Source organism: Carassius gibelio, chromosome B5 (genome assembly GCF_023724105.1).
Source record: "Carassius gibelio isolate Cgi1373 ecotype wild population from Czech Republic chromosome B5, carGib1.2-hapl.c, whole genome shotgun sequence".
Lineage (NCBI taxonomy): Eukaryota > Metazoa > Chordata > Actinopteri > Cypriniformes > Cyprinidae > Carassius > Carassius gibelio.
In genome coordinates this window covers 7,512,214-7,531,987 of record NC_068400.1, presented here as the reverse complement: position 1 = coordinate 7,531,987, position 19,774 = coordinate 7,512,214, and the positions used below count along the sequence as shown (strand labels likewise).

The 19,774-nt window shown below is 42.5% G+C and overlaps 30 non-coding genes across 30 annotated transcripts; all 30 read left to right on the top strand.

Annotated features, from left to right (window-relative positions):
- Positions 1 to 19: 19 nt before the first annotated feature.
- trnar-ccg (transfer RNA arginine (anticodon CCG)) lies at positions 20 to 92 on the top strand. The gene has a single exon. It is a non-coding gene; the product is annotated as a tRNA-Arg (tRNA).
- Positions 93 to 434: 342 nt separating this feature from the next.
- Positions 435 to 507, top strand: trnar-ccg (transfer RNA arginine (anticodon CCG)). Its single transcript has one exon. It is a non-coding gene; the product is annotated as a tRNA-Arg (tRNA).
- A 468-nt stretch (positions 508 to 975) lies between these two features.
- Positions 976 to 1,048, top strand: trnar-ucg (transfer RNA arginine (anticodon UCG)). Its single transcript has one exon. It is a non-coding gene; the product is annotated as a tRNA-Arg (tRNA).
- An 822-nt stretch (positions 1,049 to 1,870) lies between these two features.
- Positions 1,871 to 1,943, top strand: trnar-ccg (transfer RNA arginine (anticodon CCG)). Its single transcript has one exon. It is a non-coding gene; the product is annotated as a tRNA-Arg (tRNA).
- A 468-nt stretch (positions 1,944 to 2,411) lies between these two features.
- Positions 2,412 to 2,484, top strand: trnar-ucg (transfer RNA arginine (anticodon UCG)). The gene has a single exon. It is a non-coding gene; the product is annotated as a tRNA-Arg (tRNA).
- Positions 2,485 to 3,613: 1,129 nt separating this feature from the next.
- trnar-ucg (transfer RNA arginine (anticodon UCG)) lies at positions 3,614 to 3,686 on the top strand. Its single transcript has one exon. It is a non-coding gene; the product is annotated as a tRNA-Arg (tRNA).
- Positions 3,687 to 3,847: 161 nt separating this feature from the next.
- trnar-ccg (transfer RNA arginine (anticodon CCG)) lies at positions 3,848 to 3,920 on the top strand. The gene has a single exon. It is a non-coding gene; the product is annotated as a tRNA-Arg (tRNA).
- Positions 3,921 to 4,569: 649 nt separating this feature from the next.
- On the top strand, positions 4,570 to 4,642 carry trnar-ucg (transfer RNA arginine (anticodon UCG)). Its single transcript has one exon. It is a non-coding gene; the product is annotated as a tRNA-Arg (tRNA).
- A 161-nt stretch (positions 4,643 to 4,803) lies between these two features.
- On the top strand, positions 4,804 to 4,876 carry trnar-ucg (transfer RNA arginine (anticodon UCG)). Its single transcript has one exon. It is a non-coding gene; the product is annotated as a tRNA-Arg (tRNA).
- Positions 4,877 to 6,005: 1,129 nt separating this feature from the next.
- On the top strand, positions 6,006 to 6,078 carry trnar-ucg (transfer RNA arginine (anticodon UCG)). Its single transcript has one exon. It is a non-coding gene; the product is annotated as a tRNA-Arg (tRNA).
- A 161-nt stretch (positions 6,079 to 6,239) lies between these two features.
- Positions 6,240 to 6,312, top strand: trnar-ccg (transfer RNA arginine (anticodon CCG)). The gene has a single exon. It is a non-coding gene; the product is annotated as a tRNA-Arg (tRNA).
- Positions 6,313 to 6,654: 342 nt separating this feature from the next.
- Positions 6,655 to 6,727, top strand: trnar-ccg (transfer RNA arginine (anticodon CCG)). Its single transcript has one exon. It is a non-coding gene; the product is annotated as a tRNA-Arg (tRNA).
- A 468-nt stretch (positions 6,728 to 7,195) lies between these two features.
- On the top strand, positions 7,196 to 7,268 carry trnar-ucg (transfer RNA arginine (anticodon UCG)). The gene has a single exon. It is a non-coding gene; the product is annotated as a tRNA-Arg (tRNA).
- A 1,363-nt stretch (positions 7,269 to 8,631) lies between these two features.
- trnar-ucg (transfer RNA arginine (anticodon UCG)) lies at positions 8,632 to 8,704 on the top strand. Its single transcript has one exon. It is a non-coding gene; the product is annotated as a tRNA-Arg (tRNA).
- Positions 8,705 to 9,833: 1,129 nt separating this feature from the next.
- On the top strand, positions 9,834 to 9,906 carry trnar-ucg (transfer RNA arginine (anticodon UCG)). The gene has a single exon. It is a non-coding gene; the product is annotated as a tRNA-Arg (tRNA).
- Positions 9,907 to 10,061: 155 nt separating this feature from the next.
- On the top strand, positions 10,062 to 10,134 carry trnar-ccg (transfer RNA arginine (anticodon CCG)). Its single transcript has one exon. It is a non-coding gene; the product is annotated as a tRNA-Arg (tRNA).
- A 649-nt stretch (positions 10,135 to 10,783) lies between these two features.
- Positions 10,784 to 10,856, top strand: trnar-ucg (transfer RNA arginine (anticodon UCG)). The gene has a single exon. It is a non-coding gene; the product is annotated as a tRNA-Arg (tRNA).
- A 161-nt stretch (positions 10,857 to 11,017) lies between these two features.
- On the top strand, positions 11,018 to 11,090 carry trnar-ucg (transfer RNA arginine (anticodon UCG)). The gene has a single exon. It is a non-coding gene; the product is annotated as a tRNA-Arg (tRNA).
- A 1,129-nt stretch (positions 11,091 to 12,219) lies between these two features.
- On the top strand, positions 12,220 to 12,292 carry trnar-ucg (transfer RNA arginine (anticodon UCG)). Its single transcript has one exon. It is a non-coding gene; the product is annotated as a tRNA-Arg (tRNA).
- Positions 12,293 to 12,453: 161 nt separating this feature from the next.
- trnar-ccg (transfer RNA arginine (anticodon CCG)) lies at positions 12,454 to 12,526 on the top strand. Its single transcript has one exon. It is a non-coding gene; the product is annotated as a tRNA-Arg (tRNA).
- Positions 12,527 to 12,868: 342 nt separating this feature from the next.
- On the top strand, positions 12,869 to 12,941 carry trnar-ccg (transfer RNA arginine (anticodon CCG)). The gene has a single exon. It is a non-coding gene; the product is annotated as a tRNA-Arg (tRNA).
- A 468-nt stretch (positions 12,942 to 13,409) lies between these two features.
- On the top strand, positions 13,410 to 13,482 carry trnar-ucg (transfer RNA arginine (anticodon UCG)). Its single transcript has one exon. It is a non-coding gene; the product is annotated as a tRNA-Arg (tRNA).
- A 1,129-nt stretch (positions 13,483 to 14,611) lies between these two features.
- Positions 14,612 to 14,684, top strand: trnar-ucg (transfer RNA arginine (anticodon UCG)). The gene has a single exon. It is a non-coding gene; the product is annotated as a tRNA-Arg (tRNA).
- Positions 14,685 to 14,845: 161 nt separating this feature from the next.
- Positions 14,846 to 14,918, top strand: trnar-ccg (transfer RNA arginine (anticodon CCG)). Its single transcript has one exon. It is a non-coding gene; the product is annotated as a tRNA-Arg (tRNA).
- A 234-nt stretch (positions 14,919 to 15,152) lies between these two features.
- On the top strand, positions 15,153 to 15,225 carry trnar-ucg (transfer RNA arginine (anticodon UCG)). Its single transcript has one exon. It is a non-coding gene; the product is annotated as a tRNA-Arg (tRNA).
- Positions 15,226 to 15,386: 161 nt separating this feature from the next.
- trnar-ucg (transfer RNA arginine (anticodon UCG)) lies at positions 15,387 to 15,459 on the top strand. The gene has a single exon. It is a non-coding gene; the product is annotated as a tRNA-Arg (tRNA).
- Positions 15,460 to 16,822: 1,363 nt separating this feature from the next.
- Positions 16,823 to 16,895, top strand: trnar-ccg (transfer RNA arginine (anticodon CCG)). Its single transcript has one exon. It is a non-coding gene; the product is annotated as a tRNA-Arg (tRNA).
- A 336-nt stretch (positions 16,896 to 17,231) lies between these two features.
- On the top strand, positions 17,232 to 17,304 carry trnar-ucg (transfer RNA arginine (anticodon UCG)). Its single transcript has one exon. It is a non-coding gene; the product is annotated as a tRNA-Arg (tRNA).
- A 1,129-nt stretch (positions 17,305 to 18,433) lies between these two features.
- On the top strand, positions 18,434 to 18,506 carry trnar-ucg (transfer RNA arginine (anticodon UCG)). The gene has a single exon. It is a non-coding gene; the product is annotated as a tRNA-Arg (tRNA).
- A 1,006-nt stretch (positions 18,507 to 19,512) lies between these two features.
- Positions 19,513 to 19,585, top strand: trnar-ucg (transfer RNA arginine (anticodon UCG)). Its single transcript has one exon. It is a non-coding gene; the product is annotated as a tRNA-Arg (tRNA).
- Positions 19,586 to 19,774: the final 189 nt, after the last annotated feature.

The window sequence follows — 19,774 nt, the reverse complement described above, 5'->3', positions numbered from 1 at the left end:
TTGATTCATCAGTGAACGAGGCCCAGTGGCCTAATGGATAAGGCATCAGCCTCCGGAGCTGGGAATTGTGGGTTCAAGTCCCACCTGGGTCATCTTTGAGGGCTTTCATTTAAGTGGGCTATGCAAGACATTTCAGGATGATAACTTCAATATGACACTATATCCCCAAGAATTAGCATAGAACGGGAAATTTAATGATATTGAACTTGGCAAACTCACTCAGTTCAGCTTGGATAAGACGGTCTGTAAATGCCTCTGTGTGGGCTTGTTGGAAAATACCTAGTGGCCAAACGGATAAAGCATCAACCTTCAGAGCTGAAGATTGTGGGTTCAAGTCATGAGAATTATCATAGAACAGGGAATTTTCTGAAATCTCACTCAGATCAGCTTCGGATAAGACTTTCTGTAATGCCTCTGGGTTCACTAACAGATGTGGCCCATTGGCCTAATGGTTAAGGCATCAGCCTCCGGAGCTGGGAATTGTGGGTTCAAGTCCCACCTGGGTCGTCTTTCAGGGCTTTCCTTTAAGTGGGCTATGCAAGAAATTTCAGGATGATAACTTCAATATGACACTATAGCCCCAAGAATTAGCATAGAACTGGCAATTTCATGATATTGCTTTCAGTTTAGTTTGTTTCTGACTGTCTGTCAATGACTCTGGGTTCGAATCCCAATGTCATGATATCGCTTTTAGTTTGTTTATGACTGTGTGTCAATGCCTCTGGGTTCACCAGTGAACGAGGCCCAGTGGCCTAATGGATAAGGCATCAGCCTTCGGAGCTGAGGATTGTGGGTTTGAGTTCCACCTGGGTCATCTTTCAAGCGTTGCATTTAAGCTGGCAGTGCAAGAAAGAAATTCAAGGACGATAAATTCACTGTAGACACAAGAATTAGAATAGAACTGGCAATTTCATGATATTGCTTTTAGTTTGTTTATGACTGTCTGTCAATGCCTCTTTATTTACCAGTGAACCAGGCCTAGTGGCCTAATGGAGAAGGCATCAGCCTTCGGAGCTGAGGATTGTGGGTTCGAGTCCCACTTGGGTCATCATTCAAGAGTTGCATTTCCGCTGGCATTGCAAGAAAGAAATTCAATGGAGAACTTTTACTATAGACACAAGAATTAGCATAGAACTGGCATTTTTTGAAATAACTTTCAATTTAGCTTGCATCAGAATGTTAATGAATACCTCAGGCTTAATCAGAGAAAAGGTCCAGTTGTCTAATAAATAAGACATCAACCTTCGGAGCTGGGGGTTGTGAATTAAATTACCACCTGAGTCGTCAATGAGAGGTTAGATTTAAGTTGGCTGCGCAACAGGTACCAGGATGTTAAGTGCAAGGAGACACAATAGCTGTGACAAAGGAACATGAGAGTTAGCATAGAACTGCCAACGGAACATGAGAACTAGCAATTTCATGAAAACTCTTTCAGTTTAGTTTGTTTCTGACTGTCTGTCAATGCCTCTGGGTTCACCAGTGAACAAGGCCCAGTGGCCTAATGCATCGGTCTTCAGAGCTGAGGATTGTGGGTTCAACTTTCAAGGTTGGTGTTTATGTTGGCAGTGCAAGGAAGAAATTCTAGGACGATAACGTCAATATGTCACTATAGCCACAAGATTAATCATAAAATTGGCAAATTTCTGAAAACTCACTCAGTTCAGCTTGGATAAGACGGTCTGTAAATGCCTCTGTGTGGGCTTGTTGGAAAATACCCAGTGGCCAAACGGATAAAGCATCAACCTTCAGAGCTGAAGATTGTGGGTTCAAGTCATGAGAATTATCATAGAACAGGGAATTTTCTGAAATCTCACTCAGATCAGCTTCGGATAAGACTTTCTGTAATGCCTCTGGGTTCACTAACAGATGTGGCCCATTGGCCTAATGGATAAGGCATCAGCCTCCGGAGCTGGGAATTGTGGGTTCAAGTCCCACATGGGTCGTCTTTCAGGGCTTTCCTTTAAGTGGGCTATGCAAGAAATTTCAGGATGATAACTTCAATATGACACTATAGCCCCAAGAATTAGCATAGAACTGGCAATTTCATGATATTGCTTTCAGTTTAGTTTGTTTCTGACTGTCTGTCAATGACTCTGGGTTCGAATCCCAATGTCATGATATCGCTTTTAGTTTGTTTATGACTGTGTGTCAATGCCTCTGGGTTCACCAGTGAACGAGGCCCAGTGGCCTAATGGATAAGGCATCAGCCTTCGGAGCTGAGGATTGTGGGTTTGAGTTCCACCTGGGTCATCTTTCAAGCGTTGCATTTAAGCTGGCAGTGCAAGAAAGAAATTCAAGGACGATAACTTCACTGTAGACACAAGAATTAGAATAGAACTGGCAATTTCATGATATTGCTTTTAGTTTGTTTATGACTGTCTGTCAATGCCTCTTTATTTACCAGTGAACCAGGCCCAGTGGCCTAATGGAGAAGGCATCAGCCTTCGGAGCTGAGGATTGTGGGTTCGAGTCCCACTTGGGTCATCATTCAAGAGTTGCATTTCCGCTGGGATTGCAAGAAAGAAATTCAATGGTGAACTTTTACTATAGACACAAGAATTAGCATAGAACTGGCATTTTTTGAAATAACTTTCAATTTAGCTTGCATCAGAATGTTAATGAATACCTCAGGCTTAATCAGAGAAAAGGTCCAGTTGTCTAATAAATAAGGCATCAACCTTCGAAGCTGGGGGTTGTGAATTAAATTACCACCTGAGTCGTCAATGAGAGGTTAGATTTAAGTTGGCTGCACAACAGGTACCAGGATGATAAGTGCAAGGAGACACAATAGCTGTGACAAAGGAACATGAGAGTTAGCATAGAACTGCCAACGGAACATGAGAACTAGCAATTTCATGAAAACTCTTTCAGTTTAGTTTGTTTCTGACTGTCTGTCAATGCCTCTGGGTTCACCAGTGAACAAGGCCCAGTGGCCTAATGCATCGGTCTTCAGAGCTGAGGATTGTGGGTTCATCTTTCAAGGTTGGTGTTTATGTTGGCAGTGCAAGGAAGAAATTCTAGGACGATAATGTGAATATGACACTATAGCCACAAGATTAATCATAAAATTGGCAAATTTCTGAAAACTCACTCAGTTCAGCTTGGATAAGACGGTCTGTAAATGCCTCTGTGTGGGCTTGTTGGAAAATACCCAGTGGCCAAACGGATAAAGCATCAACCTTCAGAGCTGAAGATTGTGGGTTCAAGTCATGAGAATTATCATAGAACAGGGAATTTTCTGAAATATCACTCAGATCAGCTTCGGATAAGACTTTCTGTAATGCCTCTGGGTTCACTAACAGATGTGGCCCATTGGCCTAATGGATAAGGCATCAGCCTCAGGAGCTGGGAATTGTGGGTTCAAGTCCCACCTCGGTCGTCTTTCAGGGCTTTCATTTAAGTGGGCTATGCAAGAAATTTCAGGATGATAACTTCAATATGACACTATAGCCCCAAGAATTAGCGTAGAACTGGCAATTTCATGATATTGCTTTCAGTTTAGTTTGTTTCTGACTGTCTGTCAATGACTCTGGGTTCGAATCCCAATGTCATGATATCGCTTTTAGTTTGTTTATGACTATGTGTCAATGCCTCTGGGTTCACCAGTGAACGAGGCCCAGTGGCCTAATGGATAAGGCATCAGCCTTCGGAGCTGAGGATTGTGGGTTCGAGTCCCACCTGGGTCGTCTTTCAAGTGTTGCATTTAAGCTGGCAGTGCAAGAAAGAAATTCAAGTACTATAACTTCACTGTAGACACAAGAATTAGAATAGAACTGGTAATTTCATGATATTGCTTTTAGTTTGTTTATGACTGTGTGTCAATGCCTCTTGATTCATCAGTGAACGAGGCCCAGTGGCCTAATGGATAAGGCATCAGCCTCCGGAGCTGGGAATTGTGGGTTCAAGTCCCACCTGGGTCATCTTTGAGGGCTTTCATTTAAGTGGGCTATGCAAGACATTTCAGGATGATAACTTCAATATGACACTATATCCCCAAGAATTAGCATAGAACGGGAAATTTAATGATATTGAACTTGGCAAACTCACTCAGTTCAGCTTGGATAAGACGGTCTGTAAATGCCTCTGTGTGGGCTTGTTGGAAAATACCCAGTGGCCAAACGGATAAAGCATCAACCTTCAGAGCTGAAGATTGTGGGTTCAAGTCATGAGAATTATCATAGAACAGGGAATTTTCTGAAATCTCACTCAGATCAGCTTCGGATAAGACTTTCTGTAATGCCTCTGGGTTCACTAACAGATGTGGCCCATTGGCCTAATGGATAAGGCATCAGCCTCCGGAGCTGGGAATTGTGGGTTCAAGTCCCACCTGGGGGGTCTTTCAGGGCTTTCCTTTAAGTGGGCTATGCAAGAAATTTCAGGATGATAACTTCAATATGACACTATAGCCCCAAGAATTAGCATAGAACTGGCAATTTCATGATATTGCTTTCAGTTTAGTTTGTTTCTGACTGTCTGTCAATGACTCTGGGTTCGAATCCCAATGTCATGATATCGCTTTTAGTTTGTTTATGACTGTGTGTCAATGCCTCTGGGTTTACCAGTGAACGAGGCCCAGTGGCCTAATGGATAAGGCATCAGCCTTCGGAGCTGAGGATTGTGGGTTCGAGTCCCACCTGGGTCATCTTTCATGCGTTGCATTTAAGCTGGCAGTGCAAGAAAGAAATTCAAGGACGATAACTTCACTGTAGACACAAGAATTAGAATAGAACTGGCAATTTCATGATATTGCTTTTAGTTTGTTTATGACTGTCTGTCAATGCCTCTTTATTTACCAGTGAACCAGGCCCAGTGGCCTAATGGAGAAGGCATCAGCCTTCGGAGCTGAGGATTGTGGGTTCGAGTCCCACTTGGGTCATCATTCAAGAGTTGCATTTCCGCTGGGATTGCAAGAAAGAAATTCAATGGTGAACTTTTACTATAGACACAAGAATTAGCATAGAACTGGCATTTTTTGAAATAACTTTCAATTTAGCTTGCATCAGAATGTTAATGAATACCTCAGGCTTAATCAGAGAAAAGGTCCAGTTGTCTAATAAATAAGGCATCAACCTTCGAAGCTGGGGGTTGTGAATTAAATTACCACCTGAGTCGTCAATGAGAGGTTAGATTTAAGTTGGCTGCGCAACAGGTACCAGGATGATAAGTGCAAGGAGACACAATAGCTGTGACAAAGGAACATGAGAGTTAGCATAGAACTGCCAACGGAACATGAGAACTAGCAATTTCATGAAAACTCTTTCAGTTTAGTTTGTTTCTGACTGTCTGTCAATGCCTCTGGGTTCACCAGTGAACAAGGCCCAGTGGCCTAATGCATCGGTCTTCAGAGCTGAGGATTGTGGGTTCATCTTTCAAGGTTGGTGTTTATGTTGGCAGTGCAAGGAAGAAATTCTAGGACGATAATATCAATATGACACTATAGCCACAAGATTAATCATAAAATTGGCAAATTTCTGAAAACTCACTCAGTTCAGCTTGGATAAGACGGTCTGTAAATGCCTCTGTGTGGGCTTGTTGGAAAATACCCAGTGGCCAAACGGATAAAGCATCAACCTTCAGAGCTGAAGATTGTGGGTTCAAGTCATGAGAATTATCATAGAACAGGGAATTTTCTGAAATATCACTCAGATCAGCTTCGGATAAGACTTTCTGTAATGCCTCTGGGTTCACTAACAGATGTGGCCCATTGGCCTAATGGATAAGGCATCAGCCTCAGGAGCTGGGAATTGTGGGTTCAAGTCCCACCTCGGTCGTCTTTCAGGGCTTTCATTTAAGTGGGCTATGCAAGAAATTTCAGGATGATAACTTCAATATGACACTATAGCCCCAAGAATTAGCGTAGAACTGGCAATTTCATGATATTGCTTTCAGTTTAGTTTGTTTCTGACTGTCTGTCAATGACTCTGGGTTCGAATCCCAATGTCATGATATCGCTTTTAGTTTGTTTATGACTATGTGTCAATGCCTCTGGGTTCACCAGTGAACGAGGCCCAGTGGCCTAATGGATAAGGCATCAGCCTTCGGAGCTGAGGATTGTGGGTTCGAGTCCCACCTGGGTCGTCTTTCAAGCGTTGCATTTAAGCTGGCAGTGCAAGAAAGAAATTCAAGGACTATAACTTCACTGTAGACACAAGAATTAGAATAGAACTGGTAATTTCATGATATTGCTTTTAGTTTGTTTATGACTGTGTGTCAATGCCTCTTGATTCATCAGTGAACGAGGCCCAGTGGCCTAATGGATAAGGCATCAGCCTCCGGAGCTGGGAATTGTGGGTTCAAGTCCCACCTGGGTCATCTTTGAGGGCTTTCATTTAAGTGGGCTATGCAAGACATTTCAGGATGATAACTTCAATATGACACTATATCCCCAAGAATTAGCATAGAACGGGAAATTTAATGATATTGAACTTGGCAAACTCACTCAGTTCAGCTTGGATAAGACGGTCTGTAAATGCCTCTGTGTGGGCTTGTTGGAAAATACCTAGTGGCCAAACGGATAAAGCATCAACCTTCAGAGCTGAAGATTGTGGGTTCAAGTCATGAGAATTATCATAGAACAGGGAATTTTCTGAAATCTCACTCAGATCAGCTTCGGATAAGACTTTCTGTAATGCCTCTGGGTTCACTAACAGATGTGGCCCATTGGCCTAATGGTTAAGGCATCAGCCTCCGGAGCTGGGAATTGTGGGTTCAAGTCCCACCTGGGTCGTCTTTCAGGGCTTTCCTTTAAGTGGGCTATGCAAGAAATTTCAGGATGATAACTTCAATATGACACTATAGCCCCAAGAATTAGCATAGAACTGGCAATTTCATGATATTGCTTTCAGTTTAGTTTGTTTCTGACTGTCTGTCAATGACTCTGGGTTCGAATCCCAATGTCATGATATCGCTTTTAGTTTGTTTATGACTGTGTGTCAATGCCTCTGGGTTCACCAGTGAACGAGGCCCAGTGGCCTAATGGATAAGGCATCAGCCTTCGGAGCTGAGGATTGTGGGTTTGAGTTCCACCTGGGTCATCTTTCAAGCGTTGCATTTAAGCTGGCAGTGCAAGAAAGAAATTCAAGGACGATAAATTCACTGTAGACACAAGAATTAGAATAGAACTGGCAATTTCATGATATTGCTTTTAGTTTGTTTATGACTGTCTGTCAATGCCTCTTTATTTACCAGTGAACCAGGCCTAGTGGCCTAATGGAGAAGGCATCAGCCTTCGGAGCTGAGGATTGTGGGTTCGAGTCCCACTTGGGTCATCATTCAAGAGTTGCATTTCCGCTGGCATTGCAAGAAAGAAATTCAATGGTGAACTTTTACTATAGACACAAGAATTAGCATAGAACTGGCATTTTTTGAAATAACTTTCAATTTAGCTTGCATCAGAATGTTAATGAATACCTCAGGCTTAATCAGAGAAAAGGTCCAGTTGTCTAATAAATAAGACATCAACCTTCGGAGCTGGGGGTTGTGAATTAAATTACCACCTGAGTCGTCAATGAGAGGTTAGATTTAAGTTGGCTGCGCAACAGGTACCAGGATGTTAAGTGCAAGGAGACACAATAGCTGTGACAAAGGAACATGAGAGTTAGCATAGAACTGCCAACGGAACATGAGAACTAGCAATTTCATGAAAACTCTTTCAGTTTAGTTTGTTTCTGACTGTCTGTCAATGCCTCTGGGTTCACCAGTGAACAAGGCCCAGTGGCCTAATGCATCGGTCTTCAGAGCTGAGGATTGTGGGTTCATCTTTCAAGGTTGGTGTTTATGTTGGCAGTGCAAGGAAGAAATTCTAGGACGATAACGTCAATATGTCACTATAGCCACAAGATTAATCATAAAATTGGCAAATTTCTGAAAACTCACTCAGTTCAGCTTGGATAAGACGGTCTGTAAATGCCTCTGTGTGGGCTTGTTGGAAAATACCCAGTGGCCAAACGGATAAAGCATCAACCTTCAGAGCTGAAGATTGTGGGTTCAAGTCATGAGAATTATCATAGAACAGGGAATTTTCTGAAATCTCACTCAGATCAGCTTCGGATAAGACTTTCTGTAATGCCTCTGGGTTCACTAACAGATGTGGCCCATTGGCCTAATGGATAAGGCATCAGCCTCAGGAGCTGGGAATTGTGGGTTCAAGTCCCACCTCGGTCGTCTTCCAGGGCTTTCATTTAAGTGGGCTATGCAATAAATTTCAGGATGATAACTTCAATATGACACTATAGCCCCAAGAATTAGCATAGAACTGGCAATTTCATGATATTGCTTTCAGTTTAGTTTGTTTCTGACTGTCTGTCAATGACTCTGGGTTCGAATCCCAATGTCATGATATCGCTTTTAGTTTGTTTATGACTGTGTGTCAATGCCTCTGGGTTCACCAGTGAACGAGGCCCAGTGGCCTAATGGATAAGGCGTCAGCCTTCGGAGCTGAGGATTGTGGGTTTGAGTTCCACCTGGGTCATCTTTCAAGCGTTGCATTTAAGCTGGCAGTGCAAGAAAGAAATTCAAGGACGATAACTTCACTGTAGACACAAGAATTAGAATAGAACTGGCAATTTCATGATATTGCTTTTAGTTTGTTTATGACTGTCTGTCAATGCCTCTTTATTTACCAGTGAACCAGGCCCAGTGGCCTAATGGAGAAGGCATCAGCCTTCGGAGCTGAGGATTGTGGGTTCGAGTCCCACTTGGGTCATCATTCAAGAGTTGCATTTCCGCTGGGATTGCAAGAAAGAAATTCAATGGTGAACTTTTACTATAGACACAAGAATTAGCATAGAACTGGCATTTTTTGAAATAACTTTCAATTTAGCTTGCATCAGAATGTTAATGAATACCTCAGGCTTAATCAGAGAAAAGGTCCAGTTGTCTAATAAATAAGGCATCAACCTTCGAAGCTGGGGGTTGTGAATTAAATTACCACCTGAGTCGTCAATGAGAGGTTAGATTTAAGTTGGCTGCGCAACAGGTACCAGGATGATAAGTGCAAGGAGACACAATAGCTGTGACAAAGGAACATGAGAGTTAGCATAGAACTGCCAACGGAACATGAGAACTAGCAATTTCATGAAAACTCTTTCAGTTTAGTTTGTTTCTGACTGTCTGTCAATGCCTCTGGGTTCACCAGTGAACAAGGCCCAGTGGCCTAATGCATCGGTCTTCAGAGCTGAGGATTGTGGGTTCATCTTTCAAGGTTGGTGTTTATGTTGGCAGTGCAAGGAAGAAATTCTAGGACGATAATGTCAATATGACACTATAGCCACAAGATTAATCATAAAATTGGCAAATTTCTGAAAACTCACTCAGTTCAGCTTGGATAAGACGGTCTGTAAATGCCTCTGTGTGGGCTTGTTGGAAAATACCCAGTGGCCAAACGGATAAAGCATCAACCTTCAGAGCTGAAGATTGTGGGTTCAAGTCATGAGAATTATCATAGAACAGGGAATTTTCTGAAATATCACTCAGATCAGCTTCGGATAAGACTTTCTGTAATGCCTCTGGGTTCACTAACAGATGTGGCCCATTGGCCTAATGGATAAGGCATCAGCCTCAGGAGCTGGGAATTGTGGGTTCAAGTCCCACCTCGGTCGTCTTTCAGGGCTTTCATTTAAGTGGGCTATGCAAGAAATTTCAGGATGATAACTTCAATATGACACTATAGCCCCAAGAATTAGCGTAGAACTGGCAATTTCATGATATTGCTTTCAGTTTAGTTTGTTTCTGACTGTCTGTCAATGACTCTGGGTTCGAATCCCAATGTCATGATATCGCTTTTAGTTTGTTTATGACTATGTGTCAATGCCTCTGGGTTCACCAGTGAACGAGGCCCAGTGGCCTAATGGATAAGGCATCAGCCTTCGGAGCTGAGGATTGTGGGTTCGAGTCCCACCTGGGTCGTCTTTCAAGTGTTGCATTTAAGCTGGCAGTGCAAGAAAGAAATTCAAGTACTATAACTTCACTGTAGACATTAGAATAGAACTGGTAATTTCATGATATTGCTTTTAGTTTGTTTATGACTGTGTGTCAATGCCTCTTGATTCATCAGTGAACGAGGCCCAGTGGCCTAATGGATAAGGCATCAGCCTCCGGAGCTGGGAATTGTGGGTTCAAGTCCCACCTGGGTCATCTTTGAGGGCTTTCATTTAAGTGGGCTATGCAAGACATTTCAGGATGATAACTTCAATATGACACTATATCCCCAAGAATTAGCATAGAACGGGAAATTTAATGATATTGAACTTGGCAAACTCACTCAGTTCAGCTTGGATAAGACGGTCTGTAAATGCCTCTGTGTGGGCTTGTTGGAAAATACCCAGTGGCCAAACGGATAAAGCATCAACCTTCAGAGCTGAAGATTGTGGGTTCAAGTCATGAGAATTATCATAGAACAGGGAATTTTCTGAAATCTCACTCAGATCAGCTTCGGATAAGACTTTCTGTAATGCCTCTGGGTTCACTAACAGATGTGGCCCATTGGCCTAATGGATAAGGCATCAGCCTCCGGAGCTGGGAATTGTGGGTTCAAGTCCCACCTGGGGGGTCTTTCAGGGCTTTCCTTTAAGTGGGCTATGCAAGAAATTTCAGGATGATAACTTCAATATGACACTATAGCCCCAAGAATTAGCATAGAACTGGCAATTTCATGATATTGCTTTCAGTTTAGTTTGTTTCTGACTGTCTGTCAATGACTCTGGGTTCGAATCCCAATGTCATGATATCGCTTTTAGTTTGTTTATGACTGTGTGTCAATGCCTCTGGGTTTACCAGTGAACGAGGCCCAGTGGCCTAATGGATAAGGCATCAGCCTTCGGAGCTGAGGATTGTGGGTTCGAGTCCCACCTGGGTCATCTTTCATGCGTTGCATTTAAGCTGGCAGTGCAAGAAAGAAATTCAAGGACGATAACTTCACTGTAGACACAAGAATTAGAATAGAACTGGCAATTTCATGATATTGCTTTTAGTTTGTTTATGACTGTCTGTCAATGCCTCTTTATTTACCAGTGAACCAGGCCCAGTGGCCTAATGGAGAAGGCATCAGCCTTCGGAGCTGAGGATTGTGGGTTCGAGTCCCACTTGGGTCATCATTCAAGAGTTGCATTTCCGCTGGGATTGCAAGAAAGAAATTCAATGGTGAACTTTTACTATAGACACAAGAATTAGCATAGAACTGGCATTTTTTGAAATAACTTTCAATTTAGCTTGCATCAGAATGTTAATGAATACCTCAGGCTTAATCAGAGAAAAGGTCCAGTTGTCTAATAAATAAGGCATCAACCTTCGAAGCTGGGGGTTGTGAATTAAATTACCACCTGAGTCGTCAATGAGAGGTTAGATTTAAGTTGGCTGCGCAACAGGTACCAGGATGATAAGTGCAAGGAGACACAATAGCTGTGACAAAGGAACATGAGAGTTAGCATAGAACTGCCAACGGAACATGAGAACTAGCAATTTCATGAAAACTCTTTCAGTTTAGTTTGTTTCTGACTGTCTGTCAATGCCTCTGGGTTCACCAGTGAACAAGGCCCAGTGGCCTAATGCATCGGTCTTCAGAGCTGAGGATTGTGGGTTCATCTTTCAAGGTTGGTGTTTATGTTGGCAGTGCAAGGAAGAAATTCTAGGACGATAATGTCAATATGACACTATAGCCACAAGATTAATCATAAAATTGGCAAATTTCTGAAAACTCACTCAGTTCAGCTTGAATAAGACGGTCTGTAAATGCCTCTGTGTGGGCTTGTTGGAAAATACCCAGTGGCCAAACGGATAAAGCATCAACCTTCAGAGCTGAAGATTGTGGGTTCAAGTCATGAGAATTATCATAGAACAGGGAATTTTCTGAAATATCACTCAGATCAGCTTCGGATAAGACTTTCTGTAATGCCTCTGGGTTCACTAACAGATGTGGCCCATTGGCCTAATGGATAAGGCATCAGCCTCAGGAGCTGGGAATTGTGGGTTCAAGTCCCACCTCGGTCGTCTTTCAGGGCTTTCATTTAAGTGGGCTATGCAAGAAATTTCAGGATGATAACTTCAATATGACACTATAGCCCCAAGAATTAGCGTAGAACTGGCAATTTCATGATATTGCTTTCAGTTTAGTTTGTTTCTGACTGTCTGTCAATGACTCTGGGTTCGAATCCCAATGTCATGATATCGCTTTTAGTTTGTTTATGACTATGTGTCAATGCCTCTGGGTTCACCAGTGAACGAGGCCCAGTGGCCTAATGGATAAGGCATCAGCCTTCGGAGCTGAGGATTGTGGGTTCGAGTCCCACCTGGGTCGTCTTTCAAGCGTTGCATTTAAGCTGGCAGTGCAAGAAAGAAATTCAAGGACTATAACTTCACTGTAGACACAAGAATTAGAATAGAACTGGTAATTTCATGATATTGCTTTTAGTTTGTTTATGACTGTGTGTCAATGCCTCTTGATTCATCAGTGAACGAGGCCCAGTGGCCTAATGGATAAGGCATCAGCCTCCGGAGCTGGGAATTGTGGGTTCAAGTCCCACCTGGGTCATCTTTGAGGGCTTTCATTTAAGTGGGCTATGCAAGACATTTCAGGATGATAACTTCAATATGACACTATATCCCCAAGAATTAGCATAGAACGGGAAATTTAATGATATTGAACTTGGCAAACTCACTCAGTTCAGCTTGGATAAGACGGTCTGTAAATGCCTCTGTGTGGGCTTGTTGGAAAATACCTAGTGGCCAAACGGATAAAGCATCAACCTTCAGAGCTGAAGATTGTGGGTTCAAGTCATGAGAATTATCATAGAACAGGGAATTTTCTGAAATCTCACTCAGATCAGCTTCGGATAAGACTTTCTGTAATGCCTCTGGGTTCACTAACAGATGTGGCCCATTGGCCTAATGGTTAAGGCATCAGCCTCCGGAGCTGGGAATTGTGGGTTCAAGTCCCACCTGGGTCGTCTTTCAGGGCTTTCCTTTAAGTGGGCTATGCAAGAAATTTCAGGATGATAACTTCAATATGACACTATAGCCCCAAGAATTAGCATAGAACTGGCAATTTCATGATATTGCTTTCAGTTTAGTTTGTTTCTGACTGTCTGTCAATGACTCTGGGTTCGAATCCCAATGTCATGATATCGCTTTTAGTTTGTTTATGACTGTGTGTCAATGCCTCTGGGTTCACCAGTGAACGAGGCCCAGTGGCCTAATGGATAAGGCATCAGCCTTCGGAGCTGAGGATTGTGGGTTTGAGTTCCACCTGGGTCATCTTTCAAGCGTTGCATTTAAGCTGGCAGTGCAAGAAAGAAATTCAAGGACGATAAATTCACTGTAGACACAAGAATTAGAATAGAACTGGCAATTTCATGATATTGCTTTTAGTTTGTTTATGACTGTCTGTCAATGCCTCTTTATTTACCAGTGAACCAGGCCTAGTGGCCTAATGGAGAAGGCATCAGCCTTCGGAGCTGAGGATTGTGGGTTCGAGTCCCACTTGGGTCATCATTCAAGAGTTGCATTTCCGCTGGCATTGCAAGAAAGAAATTCAATGGTGAACTTTTACTATAGACACAAGAATTAGCATAGAACTGGCATTTTTTGAAATAACTTTCAATTTAGCTTGCATCAGAATGTTAATGAATACCTCAGGCTTAATCAGAGAAAAGGTCCAGTTGTCTAATAAATAAGACATCAACCTTCGGAGCTGGGGGTTGTGAATTAAATTACCACCTGAGTCGTCAATGAGAGGTTAGATTTAAGTTGGCTGCGCAACAGGTACCAGGATGTTAAGTGCAAGGAGACACAATAGCTGTGACAAAGGAACATGAGAGTTAGCATAGAACTGCCAACGGAACATGAGAACTAGCAATTTCATGAAAACTCTTTCAGTTTAGTTTGTTTCTGACTGTCTGTCAATGCCTCTGGGTTCACCAGTGAACAAGGCCCAGTGGCCTAATGCATCGGTCTTCAGAGCTGAGGATTGTGGGTTCATCTTTCAAGGTTGGTGTTTATGTTGGCAGTGCAAGGAAGAAATTCTAGGACGATAACGTCAATATGTCACTATAGCCACAAGATTAATCATAAAATTGGCAAATTTCTGAAAACTCACTCAGTTCAGCTTGGATAAGACGGTCTGTAAATGCCTCTGTGTGGGCTTGTTGGAAAATACCCAGTGGCCAAACGGATAAAGCATCAACCTTCAGAGCTGAAGATTGTGGGTTCAAGTCATAAGAATTATCATAGAACAGGGAATTTTCTGAAATCTCACTCAGATCAGCTTCGGATAAGACTTTCTGTAATGCCTCTGGGTTCACTAACAGATGTGGCCCATTGGCCTAATGGATAAGGCATCAGCCTCCGGAGCTGGGAATTGTGGGTTCAAGTCCCACCTGGGTCGTCTTTCAGGGCTTTCCTTTAAGTGGGCTATGCAAGAAATTTCAGGATGATAACTTCAATATGACACTATAGCCCCAAGAATTAGCATAGAACTGGCAATTTCATGATATTGCTTTCAGTTTAGTTTGTTTCTGACTGTCTGTCAATGACTCTGGGTTCGAATCCCAATGTCATGATATCGCTTTTAGTTTGTTTATGACTGTGTGTCAATGCCTCTGGGTTTACCAGTGAGCGAGGCCCAGTGGCCTAATGGATAAGGCATCAGCCTTCGGAGCTGAGGATTGTGGGTTCGAGTCCCACCTGGGTCATCTTTCAAGCGTTGCATTTAAGCTGGCAGTGCAAGAAAGAAATTCAAGGACGATAACTTCACTGTAGACACAAGAATTAGAATAGAACTGGCAATTTCATGATATTGCTTTTAGTTTGTTTATGACTGTCTGTCAATGCCTCTTGATTCATCAGTGAACGAGGCCCAGTGGCCTAAAGGATAAGGCATCAGCCTCCGGAGCTGGGAATTGTGGGTTCAAGTCCCACCTGGGTCGTCTTTCAGGGCTTTCCTTTAATTGGGCTATGCAAGAAATTTCAGGATGATAACTTCAATATGACACTATAGCCCCAAGAATTAGCATATAACTGGCAATTTCATGATATTGCTTTCAGTTTAGTTTGTTTCTGACTGTCTGTCAATGACTCTGGGTTCGAATCCCAATGTCATGATATCGCTTTTAGTTTGTTTATGACTGTGTGTCAATGCCTCTGGGTTCACCAGTGAACGAGGCCCAGTGGCCTAATGGATAAGGCATCAGCCTTCGGAGCTGAGGATTGTGGGTTCGAGTCCCACCTGGGTCATCTTTCAAGCGTTGCATTTAAGCTGGCAGTGCAAGAAAGAAATTCAAGGACGATAACTTCACTGTAGACACAAGAATTAGAATAGAACTGGCAATTTCATGATATTGCTTTTAGTTTGTTTATGACTGTCTGTCAATGCCTCTTTATTTACCAGTGAACCAGGCCCAGTGGCCTAATGGAGAAGGCATCAGCCTTCGGAGCTGAGGATTGTGGGTTCGAGTCCCACTTGGGTCATCATTCAAGAGTTGCATTTCCGCTGGGATTGCAAGAAAGAAATTCAATGGTGAACTTTTACTATAGACACAAGAATTAGCATAGAACTGGCATTTTTTGAAATAACTTTCAATTTAGCTTGCATCAGAATGTTAATGAATACCTCAGGCTTAATCAGAGAAAAGGTCCAGTTGTCTAATAAATAAGGCATCAACCTTCGGAGCTGGGGGTTGTGAATTAAATTACCACCTGAGTCGTCAATGAGAGGTTAGATTTAAGTTGGCTGCGCAACAGGTACCAGGATGATAAGTGCAAGGAGACACAATAGCTGTGACAAAGGAACATGAGAGTTAGCATAGAACTGCCAACGGAACATGAGAACTAGCAATTTCATGAAAACTCTTTCAGTTTAGTTTGTTTCTGACTGTCTGTCAATGCCTCTGGGTTCACCAGTGAACAAGGCCCAGTGGCCTAATGCATCGGTCTTCAGAGCTGAGGATTGTGGGTTCATCTTTCAAGGTTGGTGTTTATGTTGGCAGTGCAAGGAAGAAATTCTAGGACGATAATGTCAATATGACACTATAGCCACAAGATTAATCATAAAATTGGCAAATTTCTGAAAACTCACTCAGTTCAGCTTGGATAAGACGGTCTGTAAATGCCTCTGTGTGGGCTTGTTGGAAAATACCCAGTGGCCAAACGGATAAAGCATCAACCTTCAGAGCTGAAGATTGTGGGTTCAAGTCATGAGAATTATCATAGAACAGGGAATTTTCTGAAATCTCACTCAGATCAGCTTCGGATAAGACTTTCTGTAATGCCTCTGGGTTCACTAACAGATGTGGCCCATTGGCCTAATGGATAAGGCATCAGCCTCAGGAGCTGGGAATTGTGGGTTCAAGTCCCACCTCGGTCGTCTTCCAGGGCTTTCATTTAAGTGGGCTATGCAAGAAATTTCAGGATGATAACTTCAATATGACACTATAGCCCCAAGAATTAGCGTAGAACTGGCAATTTCATGATATTGCTTTCAGTTTAGTTTGTTTCTGACTGTCTGTCAATGACTCTGGGTTCGAATCCCAATGTCATGATATCGCTTTTAGTTTGTTTATGACTATGTGTCAATGCCTCTGGGTTCACCAGTGAAAGAGGCCCAGTGGCCTAATGGATAAGGCATCAGCCTTCGGAGCTGAGTATTGTGGGTTCGAGTCCCACCTGGGTAGTCTTTCAAGCGTTGCATTTAAGCTGGCAGTGCAAGAAAGAAATTCAAGGACTATAACTTCACTGTAGACACAAGAATTAGAATAGAACTGGTAATTTCATGATATTGCTTTTAGTTTGTTTGTGACTGTGTGTCAATGCCTCTTGATTCATCAGTGAACGAGGCCCAGTGGCCTAATGGATAAGGCATCAGCCTCCGGAGCTGGGAATTGTGGGTTCAAGTCCCACCTGGGTCATCTTTGAGGGCTTTCATTTAAGTGGGCTATGCAAGACATTTCAGGATGATAACTTCAATATGACACTATATCCCCAAGAATTAGCATAGAACGGGAAATTTAATGATATTGCTTTCAGTTTAGTTTGTTTCTGACTGTCTGTCAATGACTCTGGGTTCGAATCCCACCTGGGTCATCTTTCAAGAATTGCATTTAAGCTGGCAGTGCAAGACAGAAATTCAAGGACGATATCTTCATTGTAGACATAAGAATTAGCATAGAACTGGCAATGTCATGATATCGCTTTTAGTTTGTTTATGACTGTGTGTCAATGCCTCTGGGATCACCAGTGAACGAGGCCCAGTGGCCTAATGGATAAGGCATCAGCCTTCGGAGCTGAGGATTGTGGGTTCGAGTCCCACTTGGGTCATCATTCAAGAGTTGCATTTCAGCTGGCATTGCAAGAAAGAAATTCAATGGTGAACTTTTACTATATACACAAGAATTAGCATAGAACTGGCATTTTTTGAAATAACTTTCAATTTAGCTTGCATCAGAATGTTAATGAATACCTCAGGCTTAATCAGAGAAAAGGTCCAGTTGTCTAATAAATAAGGCATCAACCTTCGGAGCTGGGGGTTGTGAATTAAATTACCACCTGAGTCGTCAATGAGAGGTTAGAATTAAGTTGGCTGCGCAACAGGTACCAGGATGTTAAGTGCAAGGAGACACAATAGCTGTGACAAAGGAACATGAGAGTTAGCATAGAACTGCCAACGGAACATGAGAACTAGCAATTTCATGAAAACTCTTTCAGTTTAGTTTGTTTCTGACTGTCTGTCAATGCCTCTGGGTTCACCAGTGAACAAGGCCCAGTGGCCTAATGCATCGGTCTTCAGAGCTGAGGATTGTGGGTTCATCTTTCAAGGTTGGTGTTTATGTTGGCAGTGCAAGGAAGAAATTCTAGGACGATAACTTCAATATGACACTATAGCCACAAGATTAATCATAAAATTGGCAAATTTCTGAAAACTCACTCAGTTCAGCTTGGATAAGACGGTCTGTAAATGCCTCTGTGTGGGCTTGTTGGAAAATACCCAGTGGCCAAACGGATAAAGCATCAACCTTCAGAGCTGAAGATTGTGGGTTCAAGTCATGAGAATTATCATAGAACAGGGAATTTTCTGAAATCTCACTCAGATCAGCTTCGGATAAGACTTTCTGTAATGCCTCTGGGTTCACTAACAGATGTGGCCCATTGGCCTAATGGATAAGGCATCAGCCTCAGGAGCTGGGAATTGTGGGTTCAAGTCCCACCTCGGTCGTCTTCCAGGGCTTTCATTTAAGTGGGCTATGCAAGAAATTTCAGGATGATAACTTCAATATGACACTATAGCCCCAAGAATTAGCGTAGAACTGGCAATTTCATGATATTGCTTTCAGTTTTGTTTGTTTCTGACTGTCTGTCAATGACTCTGGGTTCGAATCCCAATGTCATGATATCGCTTTTAGTTTGTTTATGACTATGTGTCAATGCCTCTGGGTTCACCAGTGAACGAGGCCCAGTGGCCTAATGGATAAGGCATCAGCCTTCGGAGCTGAGGATTGTGGGTTCGAGTCCCACCTGGGTCGTCTTTCAAGCGTTGCATTTAAGCTGGCAGTGCAAGAAAGAAATTCAAGGACTATAACTTCACTGTAGACACAAGAATTAGAATAGAACTGGTAATTTCATGATATTGCTTTTAGTTTGTTTATGACTGTGTGTCAATGCCTCTTGATTCATCAGTGAACGAGGCCCAGTGGCCTAATGGATAAGGCATCAGCATTTAAGCTGGCAGTGCAAGACAGAAATTCAAGGACGATATCTTCATTGTAGACATAAGAATTAGCATAGAACTGGCAATGTCATGATATCGCTTTTAGTTTGTTTATGACTGTGTGTCAATGCCTCTGGGTTCACCAGTGAACGAGGCCCAGTGGACTAATGGATAAGGCATCAGCCTTCGGAGCTGAGGATTGTGGGTTCGAGTCCCACTTGGGTCATCATTCAAGAGTTGCATTTCAGCTGGCATTGCAAGAAAGAAATTCAATGGTGAACTTTTACTATATACACAAGAATTAGCATAGAACTGGCATTTTTTGAAATAACTTTCAATTTAGCTTGCATCAGAATGTTAATGAATACCTCAGGCTTAATCAGAGAAAAGGTCCAGTTGTCTAATAAATAAGGCATCAACCTTCGGAGCTGGGGGTTGTGAATTAAATTAGCTGGGAATTGTGGGTTCAAGTCCCACCTGGGTCATCTTTGAGGGCTTTCATTTAAGTGGGCTATGCAAGACATTTCAGGATGATAACTTCAATATGACACTATATCCCCAAGAATTAGCATAGAACGGGAAATTTAATGATATTGCTTTCAGTTTAGTTTGTTTCTGACTGTCTGTCAATGACTCTGGGTTCGAATCCCACCTGGGTCATCTTTCAAGAATTGCATTTAAGCTGGCAGTGCAAGACAGAAATTCAAGGACGATATCTTCATTGTAGACATAAGAATTAGCATAGAACTGGCAATGTCATGATATCGCTTTTAGTTTGTTTATGACTGTGTGTCAATGCCTCTGGGTTCACCAGTGAACGAGGCCCAGTGGCCTAATGGATAAGGCATCAGCCTTCGGAGCTGAGGATTGTGGGTTCGAGTCCCACTTGGGTCATCATTCAAGAGTTGCATTTCAGCTGGCATTGCAAGAAAGAAATTCAATGGTGAACTTTTACTATATACACAAGAATTAGCATAGAACTGGCATTTTTTGAAATAACTTTCAATTTAGCTTGCATCAGAATGTTAATGAATACCTCAGGCTTAATCAGAGAAAAGGTCCAGTTGTCTAATAAATAAGGCA